The sequence below is a fragment of the Heterocephalus glaber genome, unplaced genomic scaffold (genome assembly GCF_053883595.1).
Source record: "Heterocephalus glaber isolate CG9 unplaced genomic scaffold, H.glaber_assembly_v1.0 deba00001504, whole genome shotgun sequence".
Taxonomy (NCBI): domain Eukaryota; kingdom Metazoa; phylum Chordata; class Mammalia; order Rodentia; family Bathyergidae; genus Heterocephalus; species Heterocephalus glaber.
The window spans coordinates 28,645,048-28,663,229 of NW_028258324.1; the positions used below are offsets into that span (position 1 = coordinate 28,645,048).

Here is an 18,182-nt window from a genome sequence, read left to right on the forward strand (position 1 = left end):
TATAAGAAAAACAACTAAGTCAATGGCATATAACATAAGAAGGGTTTTACTGTGTTGTGTGGTAGCATAAAGCATTCTTGAATAAGTATCCATAGAAATATGTATGTAAGACAACTGACCAAAACAAGTGATATGAGTAATATCAATTTGTAAAATATGATTAGGCCCCAAACCTCGGGGATTGACTCCTGTGGCAGGCCAGTCAGTGCCTCTTACCCTCTGAAATGAGGAATATTGTTGAATAATATGTGGAGCATGCGACTTAGTTAGAGCAAAATCTCTATGAAGGGCTTGCCAGTTCTGATGTAAAAGTTCATAAGAAAGATGGGCCTCATAGAAAGCAGAGAACGTTATCAGAGTGTCAGCTCCTTCATTTTCTTTAGAAATAGGTCCAGGAAGTCCAGAATAGGAATGGAGATGAGTGATAGAGAGAGGATGGGAGTGTGCCTGTACTGATTTTTGTAATTTTATAAAGAGCAGGAATAGATCTGGTATAATAGAGGGCTTGACATGAACAGTTTTAATATTTTGAGCAGAATGAACAGCATATTGGGAGTTCAAAACTATAATTTAAGGTTTTTGAGGAAATGTTTGTAAAGTTAGCAATAATGACATCTAATTCTCTCTTTTGGATGGAGGAAAACCCTTCTCTCTTTAGCTTAAAGGAGCCTGACGCTATGCCAGCCTTTTTGGTGTGACCGGAGTTATCAGTAAACACAGTATGCATTTGTGGAATGTGTTTAGGGTGAACAACCTTAGAAAGGATGAAAGGAGTAGCAGTTGAAAAATTAAAGAGCTTATTACTGGGCCAAGATCTAAAGATTTCTCCTGTATAATAAGCTAGTACACATTGTAGTGACACAGACTATTGAGGCAAAGTTTTAAATTCTCCATGAGGAATGGGGGTTTTGATAATGTGAGAATCATAACCTGACAGTTGATTAACTCTCTTTTTACCCATGATGATAAGAGAAGCTATGAGCTTAGCATACGGTGTGATGTTTTTATGGCCTCTGTGTCTCAAAAAGAGCCATTTTAAAATTTTTAACGTAGGAGTCAATTGTCTAATGAGTCTTGCAGGTAAGTAGGGAGTAGGAAAAAGAAATAGTTGAATGAGAAATTGTAGATCTACACGATCTAGTTGATGCTGTTCAATAGCTTATTCTACTAGCTGTAACTCTTTTTTCAGCTTTTGGGGTTAAGGTATGAGGAGAAGACAAATCAGGATCACCCTGAAAAATATTAAATAGGTGTGTTGATTGGTAAGTAGGAATCTCTAAACTGGGATAGAGTCAACTAATCAGGACTCTTGAAGAGATGGTTAATTCCAGGTCTAGGGAGGAAAGATGTCATAATGTAGACACAAAGATATGGTAGGAAATACACTGTCAACAGCATTGATCTCAGAAATGTAGGAATGCGCTCATTTAATTTTTCTTTATATTTCCATGGTAGAATACAAACATACACATTAGGTTTTGGGAGAATTTTTTTTTTTTTTTAAGTTTTTCTGGCCGGGGATTTAGCTGAGTGGTTCCACCACCTGCCTTGCAAACACAAAGTCCCAAGTTCAATGCCCGGTACCAAAAAAAAAAGTTTTTCATATATTCTCTTATCCACTTAAATTTTTCTGGCTCCAATACTTACAGTTGTATGATCTTGGTCAAGTTACTTAAATCTTTAAAGACTCATTTAATTCTTTATTAGGAAACTATAATATTGAACTGATAGGTTTATTGTTTGGACTCATTTAGATTCCATATTTAAATCGCTTAGTATAGGACATGAATCATAGAAAAATAATTGTTCACTATTACTATTCTTATCACTACTAGCACCACATTTTAAAACCCTCAAGAAATAACCATAACTAAATGATAACCTTCTGTCTCATGTGAGAAAATGTAAATGACAAGGCAGTCATAAAAACAATTTTGTTTCTGCAGTTTCACCTCCTTAAAATATTTTCATTTCTTTTCTGTAATCCATGATGATCTATTTCATGACAAAGATTTTGCATCTTTTATTTTTCTATGAATAATTTTGTTAGAATACAAGAACTTGTTCACACAGTATTTCTCAATTTGTGCTTGTGTTCTGGATGACAGATAAGTGTAGGATGGTTGGCAGATCTTGCCCAGATTTCCCTAATACACATCGAACCCTGACTATATGATTGATATCATCATTGCTTCATAAACAATGCAATTTTAATCTTATTATGGCAACTCTTACAACAAATAAACAACTCTATATCCGAAATGTAAAGATTCTGGATAGGGCTGGACAACACTGCCTATTAAAGTCCTCCATACTGGCAGAGGCAATAAGTTTACTTTCTGTATTTCTGAAGACAGAAGCACAGAAATCACAGCATGGGAAGAAAGTTGCTGTACCTTTTGATTTTGGGGATTCTCCTAGCATATTATGTTCATATGCTTCTCCCAGACAACTGTTAGGAACCATGGAGAGTAATGGTCATTGATACATATCTGAAAACTATGGTGCATTTGGTAAGTCTGCAGCTCTCTAAAGACAAACATTTTAAACTTTGTATGAATGCCTTTTCTTATTTCTGATTTATCTGGTTTTAGTGTGTTTGCTTGTTGTAGTAAATTATGTCTTTGAATCACTTGGTTTATCTCTATTACTTTGCTTGGCTTATCGTAAATGCTGGGAAATTTCTTTGCATATCTAGTCACATATTTTAACGGAAATTATGAATGAAGAGTCTAATTGCTAGAATTAGAATATTGGTAAATATCACTACCTAACTGTACAAACTTGAACTAATTATTTAGCCTCCCTGGGCTCACTTTCATTTCTACTTCCTCATATGTAGGTAGGTTGTTGTTACTGAGAGCAATTCCCATGGAGTGCTTGGGACTTTGCCTTGTTCTAAGGCAGAAGGACAGACTGAGGAAGGCACCCCTTTTCCAGACATCCATTCTTTAACTTTAGCCATGCCTGCTTTCTTGCATGCAGCAAGGGGATGGAAGGGACTCCACCTACAAGAGCCCCCTCATCTCCAGGCTACACTAGTATCTCTACCTGGAGGGGTTTTTCCTTTTCCTTAGTTAATTAATTAAATTCTTAGAAAAATGTCTTTCTTTCAAGAGTTAGGTAAAATTATACTTCCTATTCAAAAACTGCTTTCCATTCAGTGCTTGCAGGTAGCTCTTGCAATCATATGCTCTGTGCTCTCAAAGTTCCTGGCACAGAGCTCTGTCAGAGAATTTACACTATTTTATAACAGCTTCTTTACTTGTCTTTTTGCCTTTAACGGAGTTTTTTGGAAAAGAGTTTTCTACGTTACCTTTGGAACCTTAAAGCCTAGTATATAACCTGACACATTTTTGGAATATGGGCTACATTCTTTTAACTATTTTTAAAATAACCACTGAAGGCAAAAATCACTGCATTTCATGTTTTTACACATGGATAAAGGAGATTTATGTATGAAGATTCCTTTCATTTCACTTAATTTAATTAAGGGTTAATGTGTACTGGCATGTTCATGAATCTGTTTGCATTTGGAACTTGAATTATAAAACTGCAATTTTTATTTTTAGGTTACATTTGTGGAGTTTTTAGGACTTTGCCACTTACTTGACTGGCTTAAAATTACCATACAGTTTAGGGAAGTCCCACCAACTTCAGATGAAAATGTCACTGTGACTGACACAACATTCAACACCATTCCTGTCCATGTGTATGTGCCCAAGAGGAAGGCAGATGCTCTAAGAAGGGCTGTGTTTTATATCCATAGTGGTGGGTGGTCTGTAGGAAGCCCTGGTAAGAGAATATCTTCAAATATCTCTGCTATTGAGGTCATTTGAAAATTTTTACTAAGGCTTTAAGGAATGCTCTTAAGCAAAGACACTGTAGTCTCTTTTTCTTCCCTTGCTTTGATGTAAGGTAAAATTTTACTCTTTCTTGAAGTTTCAAATTACTATTTCCTATACATATACGCCTTTCCTCATCAGGTAAGGCTGAAATGAGAAAACACAATGTGTCTTTCCATTTACTGAATTACTTTATGAAAGCATACATTGATATTTCTATCAGTTTCTATTTGACAGTATAGGACAAAGCAATATGGAAGTTCATTATTTACATATTAAGTATGGACATGGTAATATTCTAGCAAATTTTGAGGTATCTTAGGAAATACAAAATTTTTCTTGGAACTTACCCTCTAGTGGAGAAAATCTCTAATCAACTGATTCACAAACAAATACTACAGTGTATCAAGAAGTGACAACTGTTGAAATAGTAGACCAGAGTAATTGAGATTGGGTACAAAGGTTGCAAATCTCTTGACTTAGAGTAGAAAAAGGAACACATTCAGAAGTGGACATAGGGCCAGGGATGTAGGTCAGAGGTGTAGCGCCTGCCTGGTAAGCACAAGGCCTGAGTTCAATTCCTGGTACCAAAAAAATTTTTTTTCAATGACTTTTAGCCGGGGTGCACTGTCTCATGCCTATAATCCCAGCATTGGGAGGCGGAGTCAGGAGAATCACCTTAAGTTTGAGGCCAGCCTGGGGTACATAGTGAGTTCAAGGCCAGCCTGAAGTCAATAACAAGACACTGTCTCAAAAAAAAAGAAAGAAAGAAAGAAAGAAAGAAAGAAAAAGAAGGAAAGAGAGAGAAAAAGAAAGAAATGGACACACTGGATAAAGTATCAGTTGTCTGACAGAAAAGTCACTAAATTCGAGTCTTAGAATATTTGATATCTATCTGTGTACTTCAAATGAATAGAACATTGATCATCTGGAGGAGTTGAGATGGAATTGGATCTAAGAATTCTGAACTCTAGGGAAGAAGAATGAATTCAGACAAAAAATGTTAAAACTTGAAATTAATCAAAATGTGTCAAATTACATGAGAAGTTAGGAGAACAAAAATTGAGAGTGGAGAGGGGTTAGAGATGGAGGGACTCTGAGTTGGCATTATTGTCCTCTTTCTGACAGGATGACAGGGAAAGTGAGGACAGATCCCCGTATAACACAGACACAAATCTGAGGAGGAAGAATAAAAACCAACAAGCCATTAAAAAGTGGATAAAGCGATTAATAAAATAAAAATAAAATTAAACAAGAAAGAAGAACTAATGAGAAGGGGTAAATGGCATAAAGATGTCAACCAAGTTGCATAGAAATATTTAATTTGGATGTTGAAGTTTTATTTTCATAGTGTTGAGGACAGTCTTAATGGATATTCACAAAGAAACACATTGCAGAAAGCAAAATGTAAGAAATAAGCAAATGAGAGGAATAATTTGTTCTTTGAAGGGACATAGTAAAAGAAATAAATAAGAGAATTATACATTAAAAGGAGAGTTAAGAAAGAATATTTTACTTGACTTTCCACGTGGGAGATATATGAGCAAGTTGGTCAATTGAAGATAATAAACAAAAACAGAGTAGGAAAAAAGATTGGCTGGAATTATTGACTGATGGTCATCTCAAGGGACATGAGAGGAAAGAATATTTAAAGTATTAGTGAAATAATTGGACATGGATGGATGCATAGAGATGATAAAAGAGCATCAGATCTTAGACTTACCCAAGAAAAAAAGAGAAATGACAAGCTTCCACAAGATACAATTTATGAGAGTTGTAGAGATATAGGCACTAAGTAAAGATATTCTAGCTTTTTAGGGGAACATAGTTCTACTCCACTTATATTCAGGTATGATATCTCTTGTCTCATACAGGTGTTGGTAAGCCTTTAATGCTACCACCATTCTGTTCATATATCTTTGGCTACATTATTGGAGTGTATGTTAGTCAATTCAGTGACTTGTCTTTCAAGTAGGCGGGGTTAGTAGTGGGGATTGAAAATATTGCCTTTGTGCAGAATTATATTTTTACTTTTTTATTTTGAGACTGTGTCACTAAATCACTAAGTTACCATAGCTGGGTTCCAATTTGGCATCCTCTTGTCCCAGTCTCCGAGAACACTGGGTTACAGGCATGTGTCACCAAACCCAGCAGTGATTGTCTCTTTTATCTGTCTATACCCATCATGTGAAACAACCAAATCAATATCTCTTCCAGCAAGCAAGCTGGGATCAGTGTTCCAGAGAGTGTAGCTGGCTAAGAAGGGCCAATGACAAAATGTCCAGGATGAAAGATGTAAGGGATAAAGAGTAATCAGAAGATTCCCTTTGAAGTCCGAATTCCAAGTTATTAATGAATGGTTTCTTATTCATAAAACTGCAGTGTTAAATTTGTATTTCTGGTTTTTTAGTATGTCACACTGTGCATTAGATTTTTTTTAAGGGAACAGACTTTGCTTCCTTTCTCTATTAACACTAATATCTTGGTTTTATTCTTTTTATTTTAGCTTCCCCTCTTTTTGACCTGATATCAAGGTGGACAGCAGAGAGACTTGATGCTGTTGTTGTATCACCCAAGTAAGATCTTTGTTGTCTTGTTTTGGGGACAGATGCCTCCCCTACCAGGATTCTGTCAGTTCTCATAGATGGTTAATATATGACTATGCTGATAATCTTTCTCCAATGACATTGAGAAGGCAAATAAAAGATTAGGCTAAATTGATGTGATGAGCATTGTGAAAATGTGTGTGTGTGTATTTGTATTATCTGTAAACATGAGAATAAGTGAAAGTAAAGGATATTTTCAAGTTGGGGGTGGCATTTGCCTGTAATCTGAGCACTTGAGAGTCTGAGGCAGGAAGATGGCCATGAATGTGAGCCCAGCCTGAGCTCCATGGTGAGTTCAAGGGAAGTCTCAAGTACAGAGGGAGATCTTGTCTCAGAAAAAGAAGAAAGAAAGAAAAAAGGAAAAATATTTTTCATAAAAATTTAGTTTTATTATCTGGAGACATAATTGCTTGATATGAATTACCTTCCAACTTAATGTATAATCATTAAGAATGAATGTCCATAAATTAGATGACTGTATATAAAAACACAATAAATAATTCTTGTATTAAATAGTGAACATGAATACTAAAAGATAACTTTCATAAAACAGACTTACCCCATTGACTAGCACTAGGTGAGTTTATAACATTAAAAACTGATTGTTAAAAAAATGAGTTATCATGTAAAGGTGTATGTTAGACCTATGATTCATGTTTGAAATGAACACTTTCAGGCAGTAAATTTATGGTCTATTAGCCTCATGTTAGAACTCTTTAAGTTTAAATTCCAAAATATGACAGAAAAGTTTACAAATAACACATCTATGCTTACTTGACTAGTTAAATTATAATTATAAAGTTGCAACATACTCCTACTAAACATTTGTGTGTAAATTATCCCTACTAAACTTAGTAAATAGAATAGTATCTTGACTTTAGTAAATAGAATAGTATCTTTATTTGTCATATTTGATTGAATACTTTGATTACAAACTCACTATGTCTCCCTCTCCACAGCTCCTGGCAGTCAGCATTTTACTTTAGGAGTATGATTTGAACATTTTGGATACATCATAAGTAGAGTCATATAATACATGTCCCCCTGTGACTAGCCCATCAATATATTATTGAAAAAACAAGCAGTGGTATATTCACACTTTGGAATATTTACAGAAACACAAGTACATGGCAATGTGGATGAGATTCAAAAACATAATGTTGACCAACCAAACCCAGTTACATAAGCATTTGTTTTATTCAAGTTCACTTACTTTAAGGGCAAAGCAGGCAAAATTACTTGATACTGCTACGTCTGGAGAGGGTGCTGCTGCTGATTCCTAACAAGATGAAGGGAAAAAGTAGAAGGATTATGACTGCTAGCAATGTTCCATTTCATGATGTGAGTGTTGAGTACATGGCTATGCTCAATTCAAAAACTCAGAACATTGTAGAATTAAGTGCATTCCTCATATGCATATTATTCTTTAATATTATTTGTTATATAGTGATAAAAAACATTTTTCCTTGTGGCTACAGATTAGCACCTAAGTATTATTTCCCAGACCAATTTGAAGATACATATAATGTTTTAAAGTGGTTTCTACACAAAAATGTTCTAGAAAAATACAGTGTGGACTCTGAGAGAGTCTGTGTTTCTGGAGACAGTGCAGAAGGGAATCTAGCTGCAGCAGTGACTCATCAGGTAGGATGCTTGTCATTTCTGCTTTTCAAAATAGACTACTTGTTGGGCCAGGGATTTAGCTCAGTGGCGCCACACCTGCCTCACAAGTGTAAGGTCCTGAGTTTGATCCCTGGTACTGGAAAAAAATAAAAAAATAAAATAGACTACTTGTAAAATATTAGGTGTATGGATTTAAAATATGAATGGAAATATAAGCATAGTACTTTTTAAAAATATTGAAAAGAATATTGATAAAAACACCTAAAATATCAAAATATTTTCTGATTCTGTAATCCTTTTTTTCTTTCTTAGTAAATTTATAAATATCTGATTAGATCATTGATAAAAACGTTGTGTCAATAAAATATTGTACCTCCAAGATGAGTAAGTAGAAATTTAGATGCATTTACTCAGTGCATTAGTCCCTTATTGCCAGAATCATCAAACTATTTTTAGAAAATTATCATTTAAAGAGTCTGTACTACTTTTAAAAAACAAATACAAAAAATTAAAGGACTTTTGTATATGTATGTAAAAGAATATATTTAATAATTTATTTAATTATAGTAATAATAATAGAGTATTTTTATTCCACAGTACACAAAATAACTTTTGTGATGTAAAACATACTATTGCTGATTATTTAAAATGTAAGCTATTTTTCTAGTAGTAAGAGTAAACAGAAAAAAGAGTAGGCACAGAAAGCACAGGTAAACACACATATTAAACATATATGAGTAAATTTAGATTTTATTAGATGACGTTAATTATGAAATATGGATTTAAAACAATTGAAAATATTCTTGTTGGTTCACTACTTGTATGTATGTATGTATGTATGTACTTATTTATTTATTTTGGTTAAATTCTTTTATTGGTACATTTTAGGTATACAATACATTTACACTAATCCTTGGGTTCTTGTACCTGACATGATGTATCTTGGTCCTTATTTTTTTCCCAGTACCTGTGCGCCTTTCACCCCCTCCACCTTTCCCTATTTACAAAGACTTTGTTTCCATTTTTCCTTTTCTCATAATTTTTCCTTCCCTTCTTTCCTTTCCCCTTCCCCTCCCATTTCTCCTAACCCTTTGGACCTTTTCTTCCTATTGCAAATTATCAATTACTCATTTTAATCATTTTAACTTATTTACACTTTCCATTTCTCACATTAGAGAAACTGTATGGTATTTACACATGTGTGTCCTATTTATTTCACTTAAGAGCATGGCCTCAATATGTATCCATTTAGTTATAAATGACTCTGTTTTCTCATTCTTTATGGCTGAGTAGTGCTCCATTTTATCAAAAAAAACCCCACATCATCTTTATCCAGTTTCCTGTTTATGATCACTTGGGCTGTTTCCAAGCTGTAGCTATTACAAACTGTGCCTCTATAAACATGGGTGCACATATATCACTGTGGTATTATTCTATTAATTCTTTTGAGAAGATACCCAGCAGGGGAATAGCTGGGTCAAATGAGACCTCTAGCCCTAGTCCTTTGAGGCATCTCCATACTGATTTCCACGGTGGTTGCACCAGTCTGCACTCCCACCAACAATGTAGAAGAGTTCCTTTCTTCCCACAACCCCACCAGCATTTGTTGTTCATTGATTTCTTGATAGCAGCCATTCTTTCTGGGGTGAGGTAGAATCTCAGTGTTGCCTTCATCTGCATCTCTCCAATAATCAGTGATGTTGAACATATTTTCATATGTTTATTTGCTGCTTTTACTTCTTTATCTGAGAAATGTCTGTTCATTTCAGATGCCCATTTTGAATTGGGTCTTTAAATTTGGGGGCGTCCGATTTTTTTCAGTTCTTTATATATTCTAGATAGTAGTCATTTGTCTGAGGTACAGCTGTTGAAAATTTTTTCCCACATTGTAGGCTGTCTCAGCTCTGTTGTTGGCTTCTCTTGCAGTGGAGAAGCTTTTTAATAAGATGAGATCCCAGTTGTTGATTCTTTGTGCTAGTTCCTGTGCTACTAAGGTTTTGATCATAAACTCTTTTCCTATGCCAACGTCTTCAAGAGTTCTACCTAACTTATCTTCCAGCAAGTTTAGTGTTTCTGTCTTAATATTTAGGTCTTTAATCCACTTCGATCTTAATTTAGTGCATGATAATAGGTATGGGTCTAGTTTTAATCTTCAGCAGGTTGAAATCCAGGTTTTCCACCACCATTTATTAAATAGGTTATCTTTCTTCCAATGAGGGTGGTTGGCTCCTTTGTCAAAGATGAGGTGGCAGAGTATATCTGTAGTTGTTTCTGCATATTCTCATCTATTCCACTGATGCTCGAGTCTGTTTCTTTGCCATTACCATGCTGGTTTTTTTTATAGCAGTAGCTCTGTAGTGTAGTTTCAAGTTGGGAATTGTAATACCCCCAAGCCATGTCTCTGTTCCCTAGAAATTCTTTTGCTATTCTAGGTCTCTTCCAGTTCCAAATGAATTTTTGGATTGTTTTCTCTAGCTCTGTGAAACACATTATTGGAATTTCAATCGACATGGCATTAAATCTATATAATAGTTTTGGAAGTATGGCCATTTTCACTATTTTGGTTCTTCCTACCCAGGAACAAGGGATGTCTTTCCATTTTCTTATATCCTCCTCAATCTCCTTTTTCAGAGTGCTGTAGTCTTCAGTGTAGAGGTCTTTTACTTCCTTTGCTAGATTGATTCCTAGATATTTCATTTTTTGGATGCTATTGTAAAAGGAATTATTTCCCTAATTTCTCTCTCAGTAAGTTTGTTATTTGTGTACAAGAAGGCTATTGTTTTTTGAGTGTTGACATTATATTCAGCTACTCTACTGAATCTGTCAATTAAGTCTAGAAGTCTTTTGGTGGAGTTTTTTGGGTCTTCTAGGTAAAGAATCATATCGTCAGCAAATAATGACAGTTTCACTTCCTTTCCTATCTTTATTCCTTTTATGTCTTTCTCTTTTTTAATTGCTGTGGCTAATGTTTCCAGAACTATATTGAACAGGAGTGGTGATAGTGGGCATCCTTGTCTTGTTCCTGATTTTAACATGAAAGTTTTCAATTTTTAACCATTTAGTAGGATGTTGGCTGTTGGTTTTTCATAGAAAGCCTTGATCAGGTTGATATAAAGACCTTCTATTCCAATTTTCTGTAGGGTTTTTTTCGTGAATGGGTTTTGAATTTTGTCGAATGCCTTTTCTGCATCTATTGAGATGATCATACAGTTTTTGTCCTTGGCTCTGTTAATATAGTGTATTACATTTATTGATTTACATATGTTGAACCATCCTTGCATCCCTGGGATAAATCTGACTTGGTCAGGGTGTATAATCTTCTTGATGACCCTCTGTATTCTGTTTTCCAGTATCTTGTTGAGGATTTTTGCATCTATGTTCATTAGGGAGATTAGCTGGTAGTTCTCTTTTTGGGTTGGGTCTTTCCCTGGTTTTGGAATCAAAGTAACACGTGCTTCTAGGAATGAATTTGGAAGTATTGCCTCCCTTTCAATTTCTTTGATGAATTAAAGGAGTAATGGCAAAAGTTCTTCTTTAAATGTCTTGTAGAATTCAGCAGTGAAGCAATTAGGACCTGGGCTTTTTTTGCTGTTAAATTTTCAATTATGTTTTCAATTTCACACATTGTAATTGAGGTGTTTAGAATTTCTATATCTTCTTCATTTAACTTTGGCAATCTGTATGTATCTAGGAATCTGTCCATTTCTTCTGTGTTTTCCATTTTATTACAGTGCAGATCCTTGAAATAGGTATTGATGATCCTCTGGATTTCTGCTGGATTTGTTGTGACTTCACCATTTTTGTTCTTAATTGCATGGATTTGAGACTTTTCTTTCCTTTTTTTCGATAAGGTTGGGTATAGGTTTATCAATTTTATTTATTCTTTTAAAAACTCAAGTCTTTGATTCATTGATTTTTTTTTTGTATCGTTCTCTTAATTTCCATAGCATTGATTTCTGCTCTGATCTTTATAATTTCCTGTCTTATGAGAGCTTTGGGTTTGGCATGCTCTTCTTTTTCTAGGAGCTTGAGTTTCAGCATTAGGTTGTTTATTTGAGCTGTCAAATATGTTTTCCAAATATGGGCATTTACTGATATGAATTTCCCTCATTTAACTGCTTTCATTGTGTCCCAAACATTCCTATATGTTGTACTGGCATTATCATTTACTTGTAGAAACTGTCTAATTTCTTCTGTGACAACTGCTTGTTCAGGAGAGTGTTATTCAATTTCCATGTGTTTGTGGGGGTTTTAGGGTTTCTTATGCTATTGATCTCCAATTTTATTGCACTGTTGTCTGATAATATACAGGGGGTAACTTCAATTCTTTTACATTTACTTAAACATGTTCTATGAGCTAGCATGTTGTCTATTTTGGAGAATGACCCTGTGCAGCCAAAGAATGTATATTCTGATTCTGTGGGGTGGAACACTCTGTAAATATCTATTAAGTCCATTTGTTCAATAGCTTAGTTCAGTTCTAGAATTTCGTTGTTGACTTTTTGTCTAGATGATCTGTCTATTTGTGATAGTGGGGTACCGAAGTCCCACACTACAATTGTATTAGTGCTCATTTGGTTTTCCATGTCCATTAATATTTGTTTTGTATACTTGGGGGCATTCATCTGTGGTGCATAAATATTTATGATTGTCATCTCTTCCTCTTGGATTGTTCCCTTCACAAGCATGTAGTGACCATCTTTGTCTCTCTTAATTAGTTTTGGTTTGAAATCTACCTTGTCTGCAAATAAGATGGCTGCCCCTGCTTTTTTCCGGGTTCCTATGTCCTGCAGAACTAGTTTCCATCCTTTTATTTTCAGTCTATGAATTTCTTTTTGAGTTGGGTGTGTTTCTTGTATACAGCATATTGTTGGATTTTGCTTCTTGATCCATTCTGCCAGTCTATTTCTTTCGATTGGTGAATTGAGGGCATTAACATTGATGGTTATAATTGATAGATATTGACTCATTCTTATGATGTTTTACTGTTGTTGGCTCTTTTATTCCCCCCGCCCCCTTTTCCTTTAACTTCTAGCCTTGCTTGGTGGCTTTCCTCTGTTGGGCCTCATGGAGTTGTGACCTTCATTATCTTTTTCTAGGATATTTTTTAGAATTGTCTGGAGTGCTGGTTTAGTGTTCATGAAATTTCTCAGGTGCTCTTTGTCATAAAAGTATCTAATTTCCCCATCAATTTTGAAAGATAATTTTGCAGCATGAAACAGTCTAGGTTGGAAGTTATTTTCTTTTAGGGCTTGAAATACTTCACTCCAGGCTCTCCTTGACTTGAGGGTTTGTGTTGAGAAGTCTGCTGTGATTCTGATGGGCTTCCCTTTGTAGGTGATTTGTTTCTTTTATCTAACTGCTTGTAGGATTTTGTTCTTCTGTTGGGTTTCTGGCATCTTGACTATTATATGTCTAGGTGTAAATTGTTTTTTGATCATGGCTAGTTGGAGTTCTATATGCCTCACTTATCTGTATGTCCAATTCTCTACCTCTGTCTGGGAAGTTTTCTACTATTACTTCTGTGAACTTTCTTTTCCCTGTCAATTATACTTTCTCCTGTTTTTTTCTGGACTCCTATTAGTCTTATGTTATTCTTCTTTGCATCATCTAGCAGCTGATGGATTGATTCCTTGTAGTTTCCTACTATTTTTAAGAATTCTCTGTTTTCATGGTCACTAACTGCAATCCTGTCTTCTATATCTGATATTCTATCTTCACATTCTGTGAATCTAGTGTGAATGCTTTTAATGGAATTTTTAGTGTACTGGATATCTGTTTTAGTGTACTGGATATCTGTTTGAATCTGTTTCATGGATTCCATCTCTTTCTTATGTTGGGTGATCATGGTTTCCATTTCTTTCTTTTGCTGTGCATTCATGGCTTCCAGTATGGTTCTGAGCTCATCTATTTTTTTTTATCTGTTTATGTTCTCGAGCCTCTAATCATACCTTTCACTCTGCTCACCATCTCTGTAGTTATCGGGGAAATTATTTCTGCTTTGAATTTTTCTAGAGCCTCATTCATCTGTTTTGTTACTTCCTGTGCTATCAATTCAGGGTGTCCAGTTGGTTGATTATCAGACTTTTCCTCCTCTTTTCCCCCAGAATGGGGTGGGGTGGAAGTCTGAGTTTGTGCCTTGCTTAAATGTCTTCTCATTTTTGTTTTTTGTACTGTCTTTGGTTTAATTCCTAGGTTGATACTTCAAAATTGCTTATTGTATGTATCTTTGTTGCTTATGTTTAGAACCCTTGTGGAATGATTGCTTTTCAGAAGTGTCTTCCAAATAAAGCTGTTCTTTGGGTTTTGAGTCTCTAATGACTCTGAGGCTATCTCATTTTCATTATACTATGAAGGCAATCACAACACCTTAGCCCAAATGATACAATCAGCAACACCATAACATCAAGCACAGCTTAGAAAATTAGTTTGTTGTAGTTATTAATCTATCACCTTTACATGTGTGAATTATATCAAATATCCCCAACATATGTTTACAGTGAATAAACTCTTCAACATAGCAACTTTACAATTCAGGATGGGAAGTTAGAAGGAGTTGGGGAGGGAGGGATAGATAGGTAGTAGGATCAGGAAAGGTTAGTAATGAGGCCAGAAGACACAGGAAGATCATGCGAACACTAAGAAACTGTTGAAGACAAGAAAAGGCAGAATGAAAGAACAAAGAGGTGAACAGAACAAACTAACAGCAATAGGGAGGCTAGATACTGTATTTACTTTCCTTTAAAACTAATGATAATTGAGAAGGAAAAAGAGAAGAAAAGAAAAATAAAGAAGAAATCCAAATTAGTTCCAGAACAGAAACAAAAACAAAAAGGGAGATGAAGAACAACGTGGGTCACCAAGAGAGTGAGTGAAAGAGTGAGAGAAAGAAAAGAGAAAAGAAAGAGAAAAATAAAAGAAAAATAAAAGTTGGAAAAGAGTTGAAAAAATTAAAAATTAAAAATAAGAGAAAAAATTTTTTTGCAAATAACAAAAAATAAAAATGAAGGGCCTCCTTCAGGGTGTGTCTCTGCTGTCATAGTAGGCAATGTGGGCAGCTATGCACAGATATGTCAGTGAGTCTCAGTAAGCCAGTAGCAGACCTGCGAGATTCAGGCAGATTTCTGGCTGCTAGTCCTAAGTTGAGCTCCCTGTCCTCCTGCAGGGTTGAACTCTGCAATTTTTACTGCAGGTTCCAGCTGCCCTTCCCCTGAAGATCGTCCAGGTTCCAGTGAGAGGTGATGATCCTTCCAACATACCCAGTACGGTGGTGTGGTGTGCCTTTATTGCAGAGATTCTCTTCACTTTTCCACTGGGATTCAGTTTTCATCAGGAGTCTGAGAGAGGCCCACTTTCTGTTGCTCACTTCTGTTCTATCTTGTGGAGGTCAGGACGATGGGCTTTATGACCCCCTGTACCTCTGTAGTGTGGAATCAGTTAGCAGCACAACCAGGAGGCCAAAGGTAGGGGGAAGGGGTACAGGGGGAGTGGGCCCTGCAGGTGCCCGTGCTGCTAAGCTAGTTGTAGTGGGTGGAGCGCCGGGTTGGAGAGGGGGCTCCTCACTGCTGGGGTCCTCACCATGCACCTGTTGGTCCTGGTGGTATTTTAAATTTTTTATACAAAAAATATTTGGTCTTTCAGAAACATTTTCAAAAGCAAAGAGTGCTGAATTTATGGGTTTCTATAACCACAATATAAAACAAATATTTGAAACTTAGCAGAGATTTCTAATTATTTCTTGGACTTTATTGTGTAGCAGAAGAAACAATAGATTAGGCATAAAGAGATCTGAAATTCCTTGAGATATTATGACTTATAGATGTGATAGTGCCAAGTTTATGTAGTTAGTCTCAACATCCATTTCATCATCTAAAGAAATCGAGACTTTTAAACTTCACAGAGTTATTCTGAGTTTGGAATAATTTAACATAATTATATGATAAAAATATCTGACATCCTGAAATGATCCTTACAAATGGACTCCAAAATATCTAAAATATTCTCTTTTGACAATTATAATTAAAATATACATAAATATCACAATTTTAAAGATATTTTGTCACATCCATACCTTTATTTTTATAGAGAAGATACATATATATTTTATAATATAACATGCATTTCAAATACATGTAAAACATCTTTTAAAGTGTATGTTTTTAAGTTAAAACATTTATAAAATCATTATGGATCACTTTTTTGTTGCAATTTGATGTTTGTACATTGCTGTTTTCAGACCAATGATATTTGCCAATATGAACAAACATGCATGTAATAAATATTCTTCTAACAAACATGCATGTTAATTGAAGGCTTCACATAGAATTCCTATCAAAATCTCCTAAAGTAGCATTACTACATCATCACTGGCAAGTCACAGATGATCCTTCTTTTCTATGAAAAACTAATTGATTTACTAGTCTATTTTAATAATTTTTTCTATATTAACAGAAATCTACTGAGGTCAGATTAATACAGTACCTCAGGATGTAATTTTTGGGAGAAAGGGTAAGAAATTAGCTTATAATTATTTCTAAGACCTTTTTGCATTATTTATTAAGAGTATAGTACAGATGATTTTCCTTCAGTTAAAAGTATGCTTAAATTATATAACGTTTAGTTCAGTAAATTCATCTTGAATATTTCAAAGCCTGTTGAGATATGTTTCAATCACTGCTTGTCCTTTCTGAGGTTACAAATTTACATCTACACTATGTTGTTATTTTATTATTTTCAAATGAAAATATTTCATACAAATCATCTTAATTCCTTTTAGCACTTACACGACCCAGAAGTCAAGACCAAACTCGTGATCCAGGCTTTGCTTTATCCTGCACTTCAGACTCTGGATTTGGATTCACCATCATGTTGAGAAAATCAACATATGCCATTTCTCTACAAGTCACTCGTGGCCAGGTTCTGGAGTGAATACTTCTGTACAGACAGATCACTTGAGAAAGCCATAGTTTACAACCAGCATGTACCTGCAGAATCCAGTCATCTGTTTCAATTTTTTAACTGGAGTTCCTTGCTCCCTGAGAGGTTTAGAAAAGGATATATTTATAACAACTCATTTTGTGGTAGTTCTGAGTTATCTAAAAAATATCCTGGGTTCCTAGATGTGAGGGCATCTCCTCTGTTGCTAGATGACAGCAAGTTGCCTGATTTACCCCTGACCTCAATTGTCAACATGATGTCTTAAGAGACGATGGACTCGTGTATATTACCAGACTTTGGAATGCTGGTGTTTAAGTGGCCTATTACCATGCTGAGAATGGATCACATGGAATGTTTTTTGTAATGGAAGTTAAAATTAGTTATAAGTGGATAAATCACTACATTAACTGCCTAAGGGAAAAATCTATAGAAAAACATGTATTAATGATATATTTTTAAAATATACTAAATCACAAAACATCAGAAAATCCACATTGTACAAAATTGTCTTCCTTGTACTGTTCTATTGAACACCTGCATACACTAGAATAATTCTTACTGTAATAGTCACTCTTATTCTGTCTTATTCATAAGGATTTTATTCAACATTTGCCATCATAAATGTTCTATTTCTAATAATTTTCTCACATTGTTAATCTTATTTTTAATATCTTTTTTTCTTTATGCTATCTTTTTCATGTGTTGTCTATTATTTACAATCACAGGAAGAGAAATGCAAGAAATGGTGCCTATCTGGATAATGTCAACATTTTAATCAACATACATTTAGGATTTGAAACATTACTAATCACTGGTATGACTTGAGTGCCAAGTCTTTTCAAAAGCAGTTTCCTTGCACAATTCCATTTTATTAGCTCTGAATATTTCTCTTTGCAACATTTCTAGAACTCAGGTATCATGTGTTACAATATCAATACTGATTATCACCACAGCTTTTAAGGTATTAACTACTTTGATCTGGGAGAAGGTAGAGTAATTGAAGAAAAATTGAAAAGGTTTTCAAGAAGTACAATGACTTAATGACATCCAAAGACTGAAAATGTTGAAGCATCTAACCAGCAATAGAAAAATCTCACACACATAAAAATCTAGTCTGTGCAAAGCCCATTCAGATAGTTCATAGAGGAGAGTAAAATAGAAATGGTTTTGT

The 18,182-nt window shown here is 34.9% G+C and overlaps 1 pseudogene; it reads left to right on the top strand.

Annotated features, from left to right (window-relative positions):
- The first annotated feature begins 2,375 nt into the window (after nt 1-2,375).
- Nucleotides 2,376-17,470, top strand: LOC101708926 (arylacetamide deacetylase-like; annotated as a pseudogene).
- Nucleotides 17,471-18,182: the final 712 nt, after the last annotated feature.